The sequence below is a fragment of the Pelecanus crispus genome, chromosome 3 (genome assembly GCF_030463565.1).
Source record: "Pelecanus crispus isolate bPelCri1 chromosome 3, bPelCri1.pri, whole genome shotgun sequence".
In the NCBI taxonomy this organism is placed as follows: Eukaryota; Metazoa; Chordata; class Aves; order Pelecaniformes; family Pelecanidae; genus Pelecanus; species Pelecanus crispus.
The window spans coordinates 33,542,213-33,560,976 of NC_134645.1; positions in this window are offsets into that span (position 1 = coordinate 33,542,213).

The following is an 18,764-nucleotide window of genomic DNA, read 5'->3' on the forward strand; positions in this document are numbered from 1 at the left end:
TTGTCTCTTCAATAAAAGCAGTATGGTTTTCCTAGCCTTCCGGTCATGGTGATGTACCTATAATAAAGTTTAGAAATACCTCTTCTATGCATTGGTTTAATTTTTGCACTCCCATTTAATTCAAATTCGCTTTCTGGTTTTGCTATGTGATACACTTTACCATTGCAAAACACTTTTTGATCTTGTTTAGTTCTTCCTATTCTTTTCCCCTGCCTTTACCTAATTATAACACTGTCCTGAATGTTCCCTTTTATTCTGAACTTTGAAGGAAATACACTGGCATCCAAATTTTCCCCAAATTGAAGTTCACCAGCCAAGGTCTATGGATGGCTACTCCAAGGACTGTATGTCCTGTGATCTGTGTGGAAGTGTTGTCTAAGTAGTCATCCTGACATACATATATTTATATACATTTAAATTCTTTATAAACACTCTGCCTGAACCAGCTTTTTAAAGAAAGTTGGTTTCCAAGCCTGAGAAGGTATAATGAAATCACTAGGGTTCATTAGTCATTCGTGAACACCTTAGGGGAGAGCTTGGATCACTAACTGGAAAGCAGATAAAAGGGACATTTTGGACAAGATAATCTAAACACTATGAAGATTTCTATAGGTTCTACTACTTGCTCTGCTGTACAGTGGAAGCACTTTCTATGTTAAATACTTTATTTGAACAGTGATACCTTGATATGAGGATGTCACTGTATAAAGTTGTTACATTTGTGGAGTTGTGTTGCTTAAAAGTTTCCTCCAGTGTTTCTGTTCATTAAGTGATTTAAATAATGTGCCAAAATGTAATTTCCATGATTGCTGAGTCAATGAATGGAAAATCTCACTGTGGTTTTATTAACTATTAGTGAAAAATTACTTAAAGTTTTATGTACAGTTAATTTTTTTTCAAAATGAAGTTTGAATGTCTTGTAAATAAAGTGTATTTTTAAATAAACCTGTTGTTCTGAGCTTGATGTATGTTACCAATAGGGAGCTTGTGTCAGTTTGGAGAATTTTAAGACCTTTGCATGAGTAAAGTTTGCTCTTAACCCATGAGCTCATTACTGTCAGGATTAAAATTGCACACTCCATATCTTTTTCTTCTTGTCCTAAGGTGGTGTTTTTCGACATTTATTAATTCAAGCATGACCTTGTCTCTTTGAAAAGAAATCCCAGGATCACTTGGGCAGCATTGCTGTGGTGGTTTTCACGTGCAACCAGTAACAGATTGTAACTGTAATGCTTACCACCAACTCTCCAGAGAAGTCACTAGAGCAGCTCTGTAGGTCTATGGCTGAACTTGTCTCTGCTAAAGCTTGGTCAAAGTTTCATGCTATTGAAGTGTGGTCCCTTGCTGTGATGGGTTTATTTTCTTCTTTTAGTGGGGTAGCTAATATGCTTGTTTCCTGATGCAAGAAGCAGGCATCTTGGTCAATAGGGATAGCAGGCATTTGAATAACTGTGAAGCATTATTGATTATTTCTATATTAGTAAATTAAATATACCTGGGGATATTCCAGGGCACAGAGACCAACTGGCATAGCAGAGCTTGCATCTATGCTAGTAAAATACCGTCTACTTCAAAAGAGGGTGGCTCTGTGCTGACGGTTAATTGCGATGAGGTCCTTGACTCTGGTCTGTGTGCGGGAACAGCATGGAGGAGAAGTAATTGCTGCAGGCTATGAAATGCTTGAACAGCTTACTAATACAGGTGATCATGGTTCATCTCCAGGTGCTGTTTAATTTGCTAGTATTGATGAGGCCCTCAGTCCCTGAGCCTCTGTGCTGTTTTGCAAGGTAGCAGTACCTGCAGATAGAAAAGGAGATGAAGCTGGTGGTGTTTTCTTGGTATCTGGGGTTGAAAGGTTTCCTCTCTTTCCACATCTATGCTGTGCTGTATCAGTGTGCAGGGCGAGCTGGGAGGGAAAAGGCTGCCTGGATCAGCAATGCAGTCAGGAGATAACACTATCATCGTGGCTGCCTGCCTGGCTCTGGAAACAAAAGGCGCAAGGCAAGTGGCACGTTCGATATGGCGTTGCACTTTGCTTTACCTCCTTCCAGTCCTAGTACTTTTTTTTTTTTTTTTAGCGTTCACCCATATTTAATAAAGCTCTTTGTCTGTTTAACCACATGTCACTGACCATCCTGTTGTGAGGAGATGGAAACAGAACTACATCAAGAGGCTTCGGGGTATGTATGGGAAAATGAACCTATAAAGACAGTATACAAGTCATTGAAATGGCACAGTAGGTCCACAGCCTAGCATATAGAAAGTTTTGTCAGTAAGGGATTGCATAATTTGAGAGATAGAAAACAACCCTTTTTTCAATATACACCTTAAAAATCAATCTTGTAAAAAGCATCTGATGTGGATGTGCTGATCCCCCAAGTTTTAAAACAGTACAACAAGGGGTGGGAAATCAGCACAATGAGTGCCATGACACCTTGCAGAATAGTGCTTGCTTTAATTAGCTATTTCTCTTTAAAATTGCCATATGAAGTAGGGATGGTAGCCTTTCTGTGTACCCCGGTTTCCTTTGCTTGCCTAAATTGTTCACAGAAAGTGTTTTCTTACAGCACAGTCTGGCTTAAGAGCCCAGCAGCGTGCAGGGTCTACCCTGTGATAAAATACCTGCCGGCAGCACAACACCTGCAGCTCTTGCGCTGGCTGGTGCATGTTTCAAACATTTGCACCCAAATGATTTTGGGGACATTGCCATCAGGGGGTCACCTTTCTTCTTGTGAACGTCTCTGGTGCTGTGTAATTTCTGAGAGTGTGAGTGTTTGGTCAGCCCTAAATTGTCTGGGTGTCTTTCTGCCTCCTACTCCTGGATGCTTGGGGGACTTACTTGGAAATGTGTTGAGGCTTTTTTACAGTTTCCCTTAATTCCCATTGTCTCCAGATGTGAGCTTTTTCATTTGTTTGCAGTAACTCTAATTTGCCTCTGCTCTTTTGTATCTGAAATATGAAATCTGATCTTAACTGACCAGCTCCTTACATTCACAGTCACAGTAAGTCCATTTACCCCTGAAAGTAATACTGGCTCATTTATGCTAATATGCCGGCGCTGTATGTCTGCACTGAAAAGAAAGAAGAAAGCAAAGGCAGAGATTCCAAGGTATAGTTCTCCTAAGGGCTATGAAGTGCTATAAATCAGAAAGTGGATTATGCTTCCTCCTGGTTGTAGGGCAGGGTACTGCTCCTCCAAGAAGCAAACTGATCAGTTTGGGTTAGTGGTTGGGCTGACATGAAGGCTACCCCCAAAACCTGCCTTCGGCAGATGGGGCATCACTGTCCTTGCAGTTCTTTCATCTTTGCCAGCCCAAGAAGGAAGGGATTCGGCTTCTGATGTGGGAACACGGGAGCAAATTATCTGCTGGTGGAAGTGAGCACAAGTGCGTTGGCTAGAAGGAAGTTGTGGCTATTTTCACCAGCTGAAAATTTGGCCCTGTGTTCTGCTCTTCTCCATGTGGCAGGGAACTGGGCTGCCAGCACAGCAAGGAGGGGTTACAAAGCGAATTAGTGGTCACCTTAAGGGGATGAAAATTTATTTTTCTGGCTACAACGGGCATCTCCAGGGCCATGGAGCAATAAGGCAATGAGACAGTAGTGCTTGTTCCTGTACATATATATGGTAGAAGTCAAAGGCTTCTGCTAATTATATTATATTTGCAACCCCCAACTAACACTGATGTTATGTTTCTTTCTGAAAGACAAATACTGTCTCTCTTAAGCACTCTGTGTCCTGGCCAAAGAGTAATCATGTGAGGCGGCAGCAACAGGAGACCAAGGGGAACAAAGAGGAGCCTGGCTCACAGAGCTCTTTCAAAGTAGTTGTTCACTTGGCCAAGGCGTTCGGCAGCTTGCCTGTGCCTTCTTTGAATCCAGCATCTCTCGTACAGCCCCATGCCCGCTGCTGCGTGGGTAAGAGTAACCTTCTTTGTATGGGACGCACACACGCACACACACACAAAGCAAAAAACAGTCTGGGCAAATGGGGCCTCAGGACAAGGAGCCATAAGGAAGAGAGGGATGGAGCACGTCTCTCGTAGGATGGAGGTTGTTTGCACAGCAAGTGCCAGCAGCAGCTCTGCTGCCTGAAAGGCAGTGAGCAGAGGGTCTGTTGAAATGGAGAAACCTCTTACATTTAGCACACACACGCACACATACATCTACCTGCTGGAGGGTAGGATGGCCCTGCAGAGGGACCTGGACAGGCTGGATCAATGGGCCGCGGCCAACTGTATGAGGTTTAACAAGGCCAAGTGCCAGGTCCTGCACTTTGGTCACAACAAGCCCATGCAACGCTACAGGCTTGGGGAGGAGTGGCTGGAAAGCTGACTGGCCGAAAAGGATCTGGGGGTGTTGGTCGACAGCCGGCTGAACATGAGCCAGCAGTGTGCCCAGGTGGCCAAGAAGGCCAACAGCATCCCGGCTTGTATCAGGAATAGTGTGGCCAGCAGGAGTAGGGAGGTGATTGTCCCCCTGTGCTTGGCGCTGGTGAGGCCGTACCTGGAATACTGTGTCCAGTTTTGGGCCCCTCAATACAAGAAAGACATTGAGGTGCTGGAGCATGTTCAGAGAAGGGCAACAAGGCTGGTGAAGGGTCTGGAGCACAGGCCTTATGAGGAGCGGCTGAGGGAACTGGGGTTGTTTAGTCTGGAGAAGAGGAGGCTGAGGGGAGACCTTATGGCTCTCTACAACTACCTGAAAGGAGGTTGTAGTGAGGTGGGTGTTGGTCTCTTCTCCCATGTAGTCAGCGATAGGACGAGAGGAAATGGACTCAAGCTGTGCCAGGGGAGGTTTAGGTTGGAAATTAGGAAAAATTTCTTCACAGAAAGGGTAGTCAAGCATTGGAACAGGCTGCCCAGAGAGGTGGTGGAGTCACCATCCCTGGAAGTGTTCAAAAAACGGGTGGATGTGGCACTTCGGGACATGGTTTAGTCTAGTCTACCCTTGACTGGTTTAGTGTGGACTTGGTAGTGTAGGTTAATGGTTGGACTGGATGATCTTAAAGGTTTTTTCCAACCTAAACGATTCTATGATTCTATGTATATGCATGTATTTATTTTTGTGTCCACATACACGTGTATATACACACACACATATATACTGACATATACAAAAGTATATGATACTGACTATATATGACTATATTTATTAACATTCAGTAAATGAGAGTTTTTGCTTTAGTCATAGTGCCATACGAATAACTGCTTGCTGGGTATCCCCAGTACTTTCTATCTGGTGTAGTCTTCCTGCTTATCACTTTGAAATTGGACCAATTCAGTATGTCAGGATTGCATAGTTGCCCTTTAAATAGTTGTGCGTCTGCCCGGCAGAAGCTGCCAGGGTCTAGCGGCAGGGGTTTGTGTGTATTTGGTGTATTTTCTGTACCATTAATGAGCACTGCCATGTGGATCCCAGCTGTGTGAAGCAGCTTTCTGCTAGGTGCTGAAGTTGTGTAAAGGGCAGAGGTATAAGTGGACTTTCCTTGAGGTTCACACAGATTTTTCCCTGCTGTGGTTGATCTGGGCAGAGAGGAGCACAAAAGTCATCTTTAAAAGTTAGCTAGACATGTGCAGGGAGAAGAGAAGAGGGCACAGACAACCAAATACAGCCAGTCCCCTGGGGAAAGTCCTCCTGCTGCTTTTTTCAGTGGGTAGTTGCTACTGCAGCGTGTTTTTTGGCTGGCAAACAACGGCCATAATCTGACCAGCTCTTATCACCCCTCCTCAAGCGTGCCAGGTCCTGCTCCACCCTAACTATATCCAGGGGCTCCAAACTCTGGCCCCTCTGATAGCTTTGATTATTTTCCTTCCACTTGCTCTTCTCAGATGCTTTCTCCCTTGTCACCCAGTGCCTCCCTAATCTCCTTTCTTCCTTGTCCATCTGTACAGGGCTGTCAATCTCTCCCTTGCCAGCATGCTGCTGGCCACCATGCACTTGCTGTCTTTCTGCTTGGAGTCCTCTTTAGCTTAGTCTTGGAAAAAATCAAAAAGGGAGGTGTTCAGAGTGCCCAGGTCTAGGGCTTGAAAGAGCAGCCAGCTTGAAAACTAACTTGCTCTTTACAGAACTGCTGCTCAATTTCATATCTAGACCTGGAGGTTGAAAATACACAGCTGGCCAATTTTCTCTTTTTTATTGAAAACTATCAAGTGGTGTGTTAGAGGTTAGAAAGTTTGAAGACGTGAAAACTCAGCTCAGTTATTGTGGCTAAGTAGAAGTGTTTTTTAATACTACTGCTACTAACAACAACATGAAAAGGAAAGGCTGTGGTGACTACTTTCAAGCAATTTAGAGAAGGGGATCAATACAAAGCTAGCCTGCAATATTGCTACTTAAGGAAGTACTTGTGAACTGTCAAAGCTTTTGTGGGAAACCATGTAAATTCAGGCATATGGGAAGAATTTGGCTAGACCATTTGCTGAAACCTCCTTCAGGGTCATGCAGTGACTCCTGAGATGAAGCTCCCTCCACCTGCTGAGTGCTTTCCCTTTGGCAAGGGGAAAGACCATCCTTGAGGTCCTGCCCCTCCACAGCAGCAACAAACCGCCCCTTTTTTAAACCAGGTTTTCATCTTATTTGAGACCAGGCTGGCTAGACTGCAGCTGGACAGGGCTGCTGTGAGGCTGACCTGCGCTCAGCCTGTTCCTTTCTGCCTTTGCCACCTTGGTCCGCTGTGTCCCAACAGCAGCGCTCGGAAAAACCCAGAGCATCCTTCTGATGTGTGATTTTTCTCAAGACATCAAAAGCATTTTAGAGAGCTTGGGATGAATACAAAATCAAAAAGGATGCGCCTGTGTGTGTCTCTTGTTCTCAGTTTATTATTTGGGGCAGGGAAGGAAAGAGGGTGTTTTGGGTTCAGTTACGATAGAGATTTATGTATGCTCTTTACTCAGCACTATGTGCTTTAGCATAAACCTCCTGACCCCTAAGGAACTGCTGCTGTCATGATAACAAGCAGACATTATGAGTTAATGCTTATAATAACATTTCATATGGTAAAAGATTTCCAGGGTTTACAACTTTGAACCTGTTATCCCATACCAGATTAATACAACTGTATTTACAAAAGTGGTTACAAAGGCAGTTCTCTTGAGATAGGCAAATTTTCTTGTATGAATGATTAAACAATTCTGACTAATTTGACTACTGTTACACTTTTTAAGGAAAGAAGTCTAACAGATATTGAGCAAAGATTCTAGGCACTTAACCTTTTAACCTGATTAATTAAAAATGAAGTTCTGCTGATTTGAAAGACTGGTGATTCTACCTTCACTGAGACCATGGGTATTGCAAGAGCTGTGGGACTGAACCTCATGAACCTCCACAGTGACACTCATCACTCCTGCTTGTTTTGCCTGGCTGAACCAATGCCTCTGTCCTCTCAGATTTTTCTTTTCAATCCCCTCTCTCCCCCTGGGCTTTCAATGATACGACTGTGTTAATAAGGCTGAATCTTGTTTGCCCAGCTGAGCATTGTAAAGAAATCCTCTGAAGTCTTGTTTGACTATATACTAAGAAGTAAATGGTTAAAAATGTTAATCTGTAGAGAAATGTCCTAAAGTTTGTTGCTCTTAATATTACTAATCGTTCCTTTATTAGGAGAGCACCTGAGAACAGGTGAAGGTCAGAACCCTGTTTTGCCCAAGATACTAGAAACATAAAATGAGTGGCACCTCTAAGCCTGAAGAGTTTAAAAAGTAGACCAAGTTCTCAAACTTCCTGCTAATTTGGGGATTTTTTTGATGTGAATTTTGCTTTTAGTGGGGTTTGGTGTGAGTAGCCAGTCTAGCTATGGTAAAAGAGGTGTCAAGGGCATGTGTAACTTTTGCTTCTTGGTTGCTTTGTCTTGACTTCAGGTTTAGTGATGTTGAGTCCAGTTATGAGTTAGTACATCAGGATTTATGCTTGTAGATATATTTTAATCAGTGAACTCATTGCTTTCATTTGTTCTATAAATAGCTTAGGCTTAGTAAAGAGAATAAGAAGCTAATGAGCCCATTCTTCAGCTCTGACAGGAGTGCTCAGGCTGGCTTCCAGTTCTGGTATCTATGTCAATCTTTGTGCTTCACCTGTGGATTCAAAAAGGAAATTATTTCGTCCCTGGTCCCAGGCCTGTGGCAGTCAAGGAATGATACCCTTCTGTAGATTTTGGGCTGCCTATATAATTCAATTAATGCTTTTCAAGAAATATTTCACAAAGTCCTACGTGAAAGGCAAACACAAGCAGCCAGGAAACAAACCTTTACTTTTACGGAAATCATCTTATTTTGGACTTTCTAGCTCTGAGCCAGGTGAAAACCTGTCTGTTTCAAAAGGCCCAACACAATTATGAGTTAAAAAATAAACCAGACCAATCCACCACCCCAAACCCAGTCCTTTTAAGGAGAGGTACTTAAAAAAATCTTTTCTTACAGTCTGTTGAAATTAATTTTTAACAATTTCTTCCCCAATATGCGTGACAGTCCTTGTTTCTTCTCTGTTCTGTAAACAAGAAAATAGTAGATTAGTTATCGTCATTGCATACGACCAACAGTTGGCACAAAAGTAGCAATGCCTGCGATGCACGCATCCACATGCATTTTTGACGTCTGAGGCATTTTAAATAAAGGTGAGAGATATGGCAATGAAAGAGAAGATCACCTAGGGTAATCAAGACAGTTTGAACCTGATAACTCTCATAACTGTAATAGGCAAGAATTTTCCTTTGCACTTTCTCACCTACAATGGACATACCTGTTTTTCTTTGGAGATGGTTGAAGTATTGCTGGCCAGATTGTAAGATATGGCCTCTTTTCCCAGCAAGGAGTGGGATGTCCTGGATATAAGTTATGTGTGTCTTCTGATCACAGGATGACCCAACACTGCTGAGTCTTCCATGGAGGCTGGGTGGCCAATCATTTAGCTCCTCTTTCTGCCACTGCAGGATACTTCCCTACATTAAATTTCTCCAGTGTAGTATCAGGGCCAGTTTCAAGTGGAAGTGATTTCCACTGCAGAAAGCATTCCTTACTTGACTAGATAAATGCTGAGAAAGGATGGAGAATTACTTTATTGTAGCCAGGAGATACGGTGTAGGGATCTGCAGCTAGCACTTGATGTTGCAGAGTCTTTCTCAAAAATAAAAGTTACTGTTTGCTGAAAAGCAGCAACAAAACAGAGGAAGAATGGGACGCTTTCTACCAAATAGTGAGACACCATGACAAAACCTCTGCCTACACAGCAGTTTTCAGATTCAGATGACGTAGATCCTGGAGCCCATTTGTACAAGTTATCAGAGCAGTCTGGTGACAATGAGTTTGCTCCTCTGCTATCAGCCTTTTCTAGTAGCTGTTGCGTTCACCTTATGGTTTGAGTTCACATACGAGATGGCTAACAAGCCTTTAAGAATTTGCTGTTTGTATGTAAAAATTACTTGTATACCCTGAACTCCCTTAATCTCTGGATGCTATAAAAGCTTGTATGCCCTTGGTGCACACGTTGCTTTTGCAAACAAGGCCCATTCAGTGCTCACCTTGAGCGAAGGCACCAGCCTCTGGGCTATCTGCATCCACAGGCTCTTTCATCTTCCTAGGACAGAGGTCACCTCTGCAGTACTGGCAGCATCCACTCAGCCCATTCCTGCCTCCTGTTTGTGTCATTCCCCAGTGCCCTGAACGAGATCAGCTTCTCACTGTAGGGACAAACAAGAAGTCATTTGCTCAAGGGTCAGTCTCAGTCCTCACAACTGGTCTATTCGTCTCATTTTACAGCTGCTTTCCACCAAAGCTGCTGAGCACAGTTCCTGAAAAATCAGTAATGATAGCAAAGTGTCTAGCAGATTTTTTTGAATGACTGGCATTTCACACTTCTCAGAGAAAACCCATCCTTTGATATGAGTTTTTATCTGCCTTCAATTTTTGTTTTTTTTTTTTTATCTTTTTCATCAATCTCATTTTTTAAAGGTGGGTTTTTTTTTTGTTTTGAGATGATTCATGCCTCTTTTCTAGCAGTTTGGAGTGTTGCATGCTCGGGTATATTGTGGGTGTGGTTCTTAGGGGATAAAGGCAATCACCTTACTTTAGAAAGAAAATAGATGGTGGGGAGGAGAAAGGCAGGCCTTCTATCCCATGGATGAATGAAGAAACTGGTGCCCAGTGAGCTCATGCTTTGCTAAAGACCCCAGCTGCACAAACTGGGCTGCTGGCAGCAGGGGCTCTCGGCTCCCTCCTCTGCCTGGGACCTCTCAGGGTGGGCTGTGGGCAGGGAAGGGATGAACGGGATGTAAAACACTTGTATAGAAGGACCATTGTGTCTTGGCACCGGCAAGGGTACAGTCACAGGGGAGAGGGAAAGGATCCCTTAGCCTCCAGGTTATGCTTGCTTCAGCTTTTTCAGTTGCTTTTGTCCCCCACCAAGAGCACTAGAAACCTTTCTCCCAAATGAAAGCTGGTCATCCGTGATTTCATCAGGTGGATGACTTAATAAACCCACGCAACAACATGAGACTTGCCATGATTTTATGCCTGTTGGTGGCACTATGGTTTGTACAAGCTCACAAGCCAGCCCAGCTCCCTCAGCAGAGCTGCGTGGGGCAGGTGATGGGTGCGTGCTCCCGAGGGTGCAGTGCTGCCTGCTGCAATGCCAGCAACCTGGTCCTGCTCTGGGCTTTCCTGGGTGTCTCCAGTCAACGTAAGCAGCAGCCTGTTTGAGAGCTTGTGAGATTCAGGTGTGATTCGTTGCAAATTAGCGTGGCTGCAAGGTAGACAAGAACCTTAAGGGCGATTTAACCTCCAGAAAGCAGAAGCTCTGTGCCCTTTTGGGATGGACACCCAGGCAGTGAGACTAATTTTTGTGTTTTACACTTCTTGAAGGAGACTAGGAATTTTACAAGTTGAAGAACTACTGCCTGTTTAGTAAATTTTCACTCCTCCCTCAATCTTGACTAAATCCCGTTTTGTCAGAAAGGCCTTTCATTTATTTCAGTGGGATTTAGACATATGTATTTATATCCCATCTTTTCTTCTTTTTTTATTTTCTCATTTAACTGTGCTTCAATGCCGGGTTGTATCAATCTTTTATTCTGAGGTTACTTTTAATTGTGGGTGTAAAATAGCTTGAAGAACTGAGTAGAATAATTCACTCTCATAAATTAGGCAATAAATATGCATCGGGTAACTGAGCTGTTGCTGAATGATTAATACTCCACAACAGCACAAAGACGTATGGGTGTTCGTAATGGCATGGTTTGACTGACAGGGATTTGGGTGCTTATAAAGAGATTTGCCTTCTGTGCAGCTGTAGCCCTGTAGAAACGAGCCCTCTAGTGGGCACTTGAAAAAATGAACTGGTGTTGCTGCTTGGCAATGCGGGAAGCCTAATGAAGGAACGAATGAAAAAATTGCCCAATATTGGGGAAAAAAAAGAAAAGAAAAGAAAAGACGGCCACATTTTCTTAAACTTTACCAATTAAAAAAAGTTTTTAAGATGATTGTTACCAGAAGTGATAAACATCACCAAAATGCTCATTCAGTGACTTTTGCAAAATTCTTTAATGCACTTCTATTTAGATTTTTTTCATTGAAATAATGAGGTTCTTTTACATATTGTCATAAGTATCCTCTCCTTGGGAGAGAAAAAGATTTGAATATTTAGGAAGTACATTCTGAATGTTCAGAAAAAAAAAAATCTGTTGCAATTTCTTCCTCAAAGAGAAGGCATAAATATTTTATTGAAATGACTTTTTGATTTTTCAATCTTTTTCAAGAGATTTCAAGAGATTTTTCAAAAAATTAAAACAATTTACAGCCAAGAAACAAAGTCAGGCTTTGTGCTCTAACAAGCATTGCAGGCATCACCTGCTTCTGGGCCAGAGACATCATGTGCCTTTCATTACTACCATTACTCATTGTTAGCACATCTTGTTAAGAGCAAAACATAAAAGATCAAGCTTTCTGGCCTCTCTAACATAGTGGTGTGTACTGAAGCTACTGTGTGTTCTGCTTGTGTATGGAAATATGTGAAATGCCTAGACAGTGTCTGATGGAGGTCTGAGGTGTCTGTTGTCTTTAGCTGCCCTGAAGAAATAATTTGTAATGAACATTTTCTTGTTGCTGCTATTGTGACAAATCTTTGCAGAATAACCTGTGGCGGCCTCTGCAGCAAGCTCCAGTCTGTGCGAGCTGGTGGTCTACCACTCCACACTTTTCCTGTAAGATCAACAGTGTAATCCTGTGTTGCAAGAAGCGCTCCCTTGTGTAAGTACAAACCTGACAACTTTTGGGTAAAAAGTGACCCTATGCCACCACTGGTGCACAGCTCCTGTTGCCAGCCCCTTGCTCAAGTAACTGGTAGAAGGGGTGGCCATAGACAGGAGTTCTAGTTCCTCATGGGATTGTGCTGTATCTCCTTTCATCCTTTCCTATGTCTAACTCCAGGGCTTCCCTCCCAAGGTTCTCCATCTCACAGCTGCTCTGTGCCTCCCACTTACTGGGGTGCTTCCAGAAAACAGTGGAGCCTGCTTGCCAACAGGTGAGCCACGAAAACCCACCCTGTTCCTGACTCAATGTAAGCTCCTGCTTCAACCCAGCTGGGTACTTGGCCAAGGGCAGACATCTCAGAGCTGTTCTGCTCCAAACCATGCAGCCACATCACTAACAGGTCTTTTCAAGATAAGAGTTTCAAATGTTTTTATTTTCAAATGTGTCTCTTTTCACACTTTTCTTGAGATGTGAGAAGAAGAGGCAGGACCCCAAGAGGAGGTGTTTTTGCACCCGTCAGGCAGACAGTGGCAATTTCATTCCCTTACGTGTGGCTACGCAGAAGGTCTGTGCTGATAAGCTGTGTAACTCGCAAATTGTGCCATGCTGCTGCTCCATGAAGCTTCGGTAGAGGGGATCCATCCTTAGATCTATATTGCAGCTTCTATGTATAACCTACAAATATTTTTATTCTCCAGATATGTCCTTGTGCTCTGTCATTGGAAGATCTCTTTACTTTGTGAGACTAAATCTGTCCAATTTGGAGGCTAGCATAGCAATGCTCTTTCTTTTGTATTCCCCAAATGTAAGCTCTAGATGAAGATTAGTGTGTGTTGGGAGCAGAAAGCAAGAAGAAAAAAGAGATTGGGGGCGGGGGGGCAGGGAAGAAAGGCAGTGCCTTGACTCCAGCACAAGGCTGAATGATGACTTCATGTCACAAGAGTTTTGTGTTCCCTGGAGTTATTAAGAAATTTTGAAGAGGGAGGGGAGTAACATGGTTTTAAGTCACAGTGAAACTGCTTCTACCCTTATCAGACAATAGAGAGTTCCACTGTTAGTCATTGCGTATTAAATGCTTCAGAATAGAGAAGTTTGAAGCTTTGACAACAGTTGTAACTTTCCTTGATGTCACACACTAAGTTATTATCTTGTGGCATTTTAGTTTGGATTTAAATAATGACTGAACTAAAGGAGTTTGTCATGCTCATCGTTGGCTTGACAAAAGTATGAAACCACTGAAATGTATGGAATTAGCTCCTTCTGGGTATTCATCATGTTTGGATCACTTATTCACACCAGTCTTGCATTAGACAAAAAGTGACTCTGGAAAACTACTTGTTTTGCAAAGAACTACTAAACTATTCCATCAAGCTTTGACTTCAATACACCAGAAGGACTCATGATTGCAGTTCCAGTGAGCGGTACTCATAGAGTTCCCAACTCACTTGTCTTTGTAGAGAGGATGCTTTTCAAAAAAAAGTTGGGATTTCTTCTCTCCTAGTCTGTGGATTTTCCCAAAGTGCACTGGAAACAAAGGGCTTTTTGTGACTGTTTTGACTATACTTCATGGGAAACATTTTTCCAGAGATTGTGTTGAATTCAGCTGCTCATAGAAATCCTATAAAAGGACACTCCGTGTCATGGAGAGCAAAATAATGTGAGTTCAGGCAGCAGTGAGTCTTACAGTTGGGCAGGATCACAGCTGACCTCGCCATCTCTGATCAGGGGCATCTTGCAGTGATTCTTCCAAGTAGAACATGGCTTGCAGGTGGAGCAGTTTGTTGGTTTTGTAGAGGCTCCTTTGTTGTGTGTGGAGACCTTATAGTTTTGTCTGTATTTGGCTGTATGTGCTTGTTCTATTAATAAATGTGCAAATTTAGTAGCAACCTTTTCATCTTCACTAGAATGGAACTGGATCAGGTTCTTACAGAATTGAACCATCTGTTGAAGCTGTCTGAGGGTACCTCTGTTATTTTCCTTAGAAGTGAACATCATTTGCAGAAATTAGTTCTGTATTTGGGACTCAAATTCAGGGAAATTAAGTGCTAATGCCCTGTCTTGGACAGGTAAAGAGAATATCAGTGAAGTTTACAACGCATTGCCTGCTTATCTTAAGACTTACAAAATTTGACTTCCGTACAATCTATTTTTGCAAACTTCTGTAGTCATGCCCTACTGTACTATGCAATCCTAAGTAATCAACATTAATATGTTAATTAATGTAATGGCATGTTTGCACTGCACTAAGAAATAGGCTATATGGGCTAATGATGCCCAATCTCGGTTCTTTCAACATTTGAGTTGTATACAGTGTACAGGAAGTGAAAGCAATTTATGCAATTATGTAGATTGTCTAAGCAATCAGACCTGACAGACCGTGGGTTTCAGGGGAGTGCTGTAATATGCCTCAAATGTACTCTTGGGCAGACAGTTGACTCCAGCAACCCAAAGAATCCATGGATCACCCCAAAATACATCACCCACAGGGTTTCCCTGCTGTTGAGAGTTTTTGCTGGGTTATTGTTTTGTTTTGTGTGTGGTGGTGGGTTGGGTTTTTTTTTTTTTTTTTAATTATAGGTTATACCCTTGCAATGAACTAGGAGTGCAATGCAACCTTGTAACTGGCAATCACAAAACTCTGTGCCCTGCCTTCTAAAATCATGTCAACAATGTAAGCATCAAATGCTCCCAAGGTTGTCATAAAGTGGACCTGATGTGGGGATTTTGAAACACTGGTAAAGTTTTGGCTTTAAGTACGAAAGTCAGTTTAGTTCCACATTATTTTCTTTTAGAAGTCCTGGCAAATATTCTCATTGAACAAGTGTGTTCATTTGCAAGGCTGAGGATGAAAAGCTGTAATGCATTTCTGAGCAGGTGACAGTCCAGTCTTTGAAGGGTTCACAGCACTCAAATGGCTGGGGTATTGGAAGAACCAGATTTGAAAATAGCAGGCTCAAGACAGGGCAGTTTGGAAGAGTAGCCGTGTAGGTAGCTGAAAGAACTCCAGGGAACAGACTCAGTTTGGGCTAAGTTTTAGCTGAGTAAGGCATGACTAATAGGATTTTTAACAAAGCATTTTTATAGAGTCTATTGAAAACATCTATTTCCCTTGAAGGAAATCAAACACTTGCAAGTTTTTCACTAATTCTAAACTAAAGTTCACCATCTCACATTTAGCTTGTGTGGTGGGAAACTGCATGCAATTCACTTTGGAAACCTTGCTAGGATTTAATCATCAGTGAATTGAACTACTTAGATCATTAAGCATTCAGCCATTCTGCCATCTCGGTGTAAAACTGGGTGCCTGCTTTTCATGTCAGCTGGGGTGAGAATGTTGGAGAGCAGAATACAGAATTAATTGGAAAATTAGCATAGACTGAATTACACTTGTGGAAGCTGTAAGTAATTTGGATTGGAAGGCTGGAAGTATTTACTGGGGGATGCAGCAGTGTGGAGAGTGGGCGTGGGTTATAAACACACAGGGGCAGGAGGATCTCTTGGTATGTTCTTGAGCTGGAGAACAGGTAGAATTCATGCCATGGTGTTACATGTCATTATTAAAACAGTGTAACAGTGTCGTCCCCGTCGTGTGTGTCCCCCCCCCCCCCCCCCTTTTTTTTTTTCCTTCCCCCTTCTTTCCTCCAGTGGCTTTGTGTTTTGGGGCTAGGCATAATGTAGAGGATGACTTTCACCGATTGCAAGTGTGTCTTAGCAGACTGTTGAATAAGGGTGTGACTGTATGGACAGACTTTTTAGTAGGGTCTGTAGCCACAGGACAAGGGGTAATGGTTTTAAACTAAAAGAGGGTAGATTCAGTCTAGATATAAGAAAGTAATTTTTTACAATGAGGGTGGTGAAACACTGGAACAGGTTGCCCAGAGAGGTGGTAGGTGCCCCATCCCTGGAAATGTTCAAGGTCAGGTTGGACTGGGCTGTCAGCAACCTGATCTGGTTGAAGATGTCTTTGCTTATTGCAGGGGGCTTGGACTAGATGACCTTTAAGGGTCCCTTCCAACCCAAACCATTCTATGATTCTCCTTAGGAACCTTTTTGCTTTTCTCAGCACAGTATTATTTTATATAAATATATATATAAAAATATATATATAAAAATAATTTCATAATTCCTGTATCTCTAAAGAAGACTGAATTCCTCAAGTAATCACATATATATATTATATATATATAAAATAATACTCAGTATTAGTGAGTTTCTGTATAGTTAGCAGGTGCCACTCAGAAGGTGGTAGCGCAGTTGAAGAATGAGCAAAGGTTGTAATTTCTTCTTAGTCCCCAGGCTTATTTTTAGTCTTTGTATGAGAGTATAGATATTCTCCTTTCAAGTCTGCAAGTCTACCCACAACCACAATATAGTAACTCGCTTCCTATTGCCCATGGAGACTGTTATTCTGCACTTACACTTTGACAGTGGAGAGCATTCCCAGGTCATTTAAGAAACATTTTGGCAGCAGACTTGTGACTCTCTAAGGTGATGGGCATTTTGATGTTTATGATGCTAAAGTGATTACATGGTGGTTGTTTGTTTTGGGTTGGTTTTTTTTTTACTGTTTTTGGGACAGTCTAAATGCGATTCTGATTGTTAGCAATACTGAATATTATTTGTAAAGTAGACCTTGGATCACGTGAGCTCTGTTTATGCATTTGGTTGGATATGATTGATATGAGTAGACTCGTACTAGAGAGCGGGTTGTGTTTTTGTTGTAGACTCTGTTTTCATGTAACATTTACTTGAGGTGACTGCAAGTATGTTTCTTGGAAGCAGTTTTATGTCTGTTTTATCTTTCAACTTCTGGAAAGTTTTGTGCTACATAAGAACATACCATCTTATGCAACTTCGTTTATTCTGGGGAGATAACATGAACATCTCAGCTGACTTCCTGATACATTTTGGATGTGGAGGTTTGAAGGACAGAATGCAACTACTTCAAAGATTCAGCATGGAAATTCAAAACTGAATTTCTGTCTTAATAGATTTTAATGAACTATATGCTATTTATTTAGTTTGGTGTTGCCAAGTTAGCTTAATTTCTCAGCTGGAAGCATCTAAGAAGGTGAAAATTATTCTGAAGGAAGAGAATGGTTTGGAAGTTACACTTCTAAATATCTCTATATGTGACTATGATTTTTTTTTTTTCCCCCAGTGATTTTCATCCTTAGGTGGAGTCATGAGGTGTAGGTATGGTAAAATATTTTAAGATTTCATGTGGTCTTTTATTTTGAGAACTGCTGAGTTTGGTGTGTAGTGATAGGGATGATACTGACCTAAACAGAGTAGATGACTGTTGCTGGGGTGATACTTCAGGATCTTCACTGGTGTTAAGGTACATCACAGTGCTCCCCAGCATGGGTTTGTCATAAAGCTTTGAGAACAGCGTTGGGTATTCCAGACTTCCAGCAGTTTAGCTGGGAATCCTCACTTGGTATTTTTGGTTTAACCCTCCAAAGGAGCAAACAGAATTTCTTCTAAGACCGTACTGAGCTGACCTTGGCTTCTGGCAGCACTTTAGGTTTGGGGACCCATCTCAAATTGGTCTCCTCTGGAGTTCTCTGAGGAAATGGGGTGAGAGAAGAGAAAAAAGGCTAATTCCTTTACTTCTCATAGACAATTTTTTTTTTTTTTAAACAAGAGATACTGGAAATTTCTATTCTTTAGAAAAATCTGAAATGGTTGAACTTTTATTCCATATTGGAATTGGGTTGTCTTCAATGTAAAGTGTTTTCCAATGAGTTCCAACTGGCTGTAAGCATAGAAGGGCTGGGAAAAGTTAGGTTACATGTCGTATGTATTCATAAGATCGGTTTCTGCTGTTTTCTGTTAAACTACACCCTGCAAATGTTAAAATATGTCAAGGGAAGGAATGATTTGCTACACAAGTGATCATATTGATCTGCTAGGTATCAAAACTGGGCTTTTGTTGTGTGGCAAGGTAACATAGATGTCCTTCACTGCTAGTGCTTGTGTCTGTAGCATGATGTTACTCTGCATACTGCACAACACGAGGTGCATGCATTCCAGGAGACACATGGTGATATTTTAATGGGGGGAAAAGTTAATTGCCAGTTGAAGTGTGAACTTGGCTTTATTAGAAATATGACTGGGTGGAGTACAGTTCAGGAAATGGGGATGTTGTGTATATTTTTACAGGGCAATTGGGTGCAGCTGTGACTAGCATCAAATTAAAGATTCAGCCTTCTTGGCGTTTGCATGGGAAGCAGTGTGTGACTCCATGTCTTCTATTGCTTCAGTTTCGTGGCTTCATCCACATTGCAGCTGAGGAATGTAACACAGAGCCTGTAATGCAGTCTTAGTAGAAGCAAGCTTTGGGTGTGCTTTAGTCAGGTGATGTATAACATCTTTATTCATATTGTGCCATTCTAAGTTGAGAGATGCAGTGCATAATCTAGTCCGTTATTGTACTGATGAAGAAATGTCACAATTCTTGCTGTCCCCATTATAGGTAAAGAAATGTACAATTTTGACTTTGGCAATAAGGAATACATTTTGAAC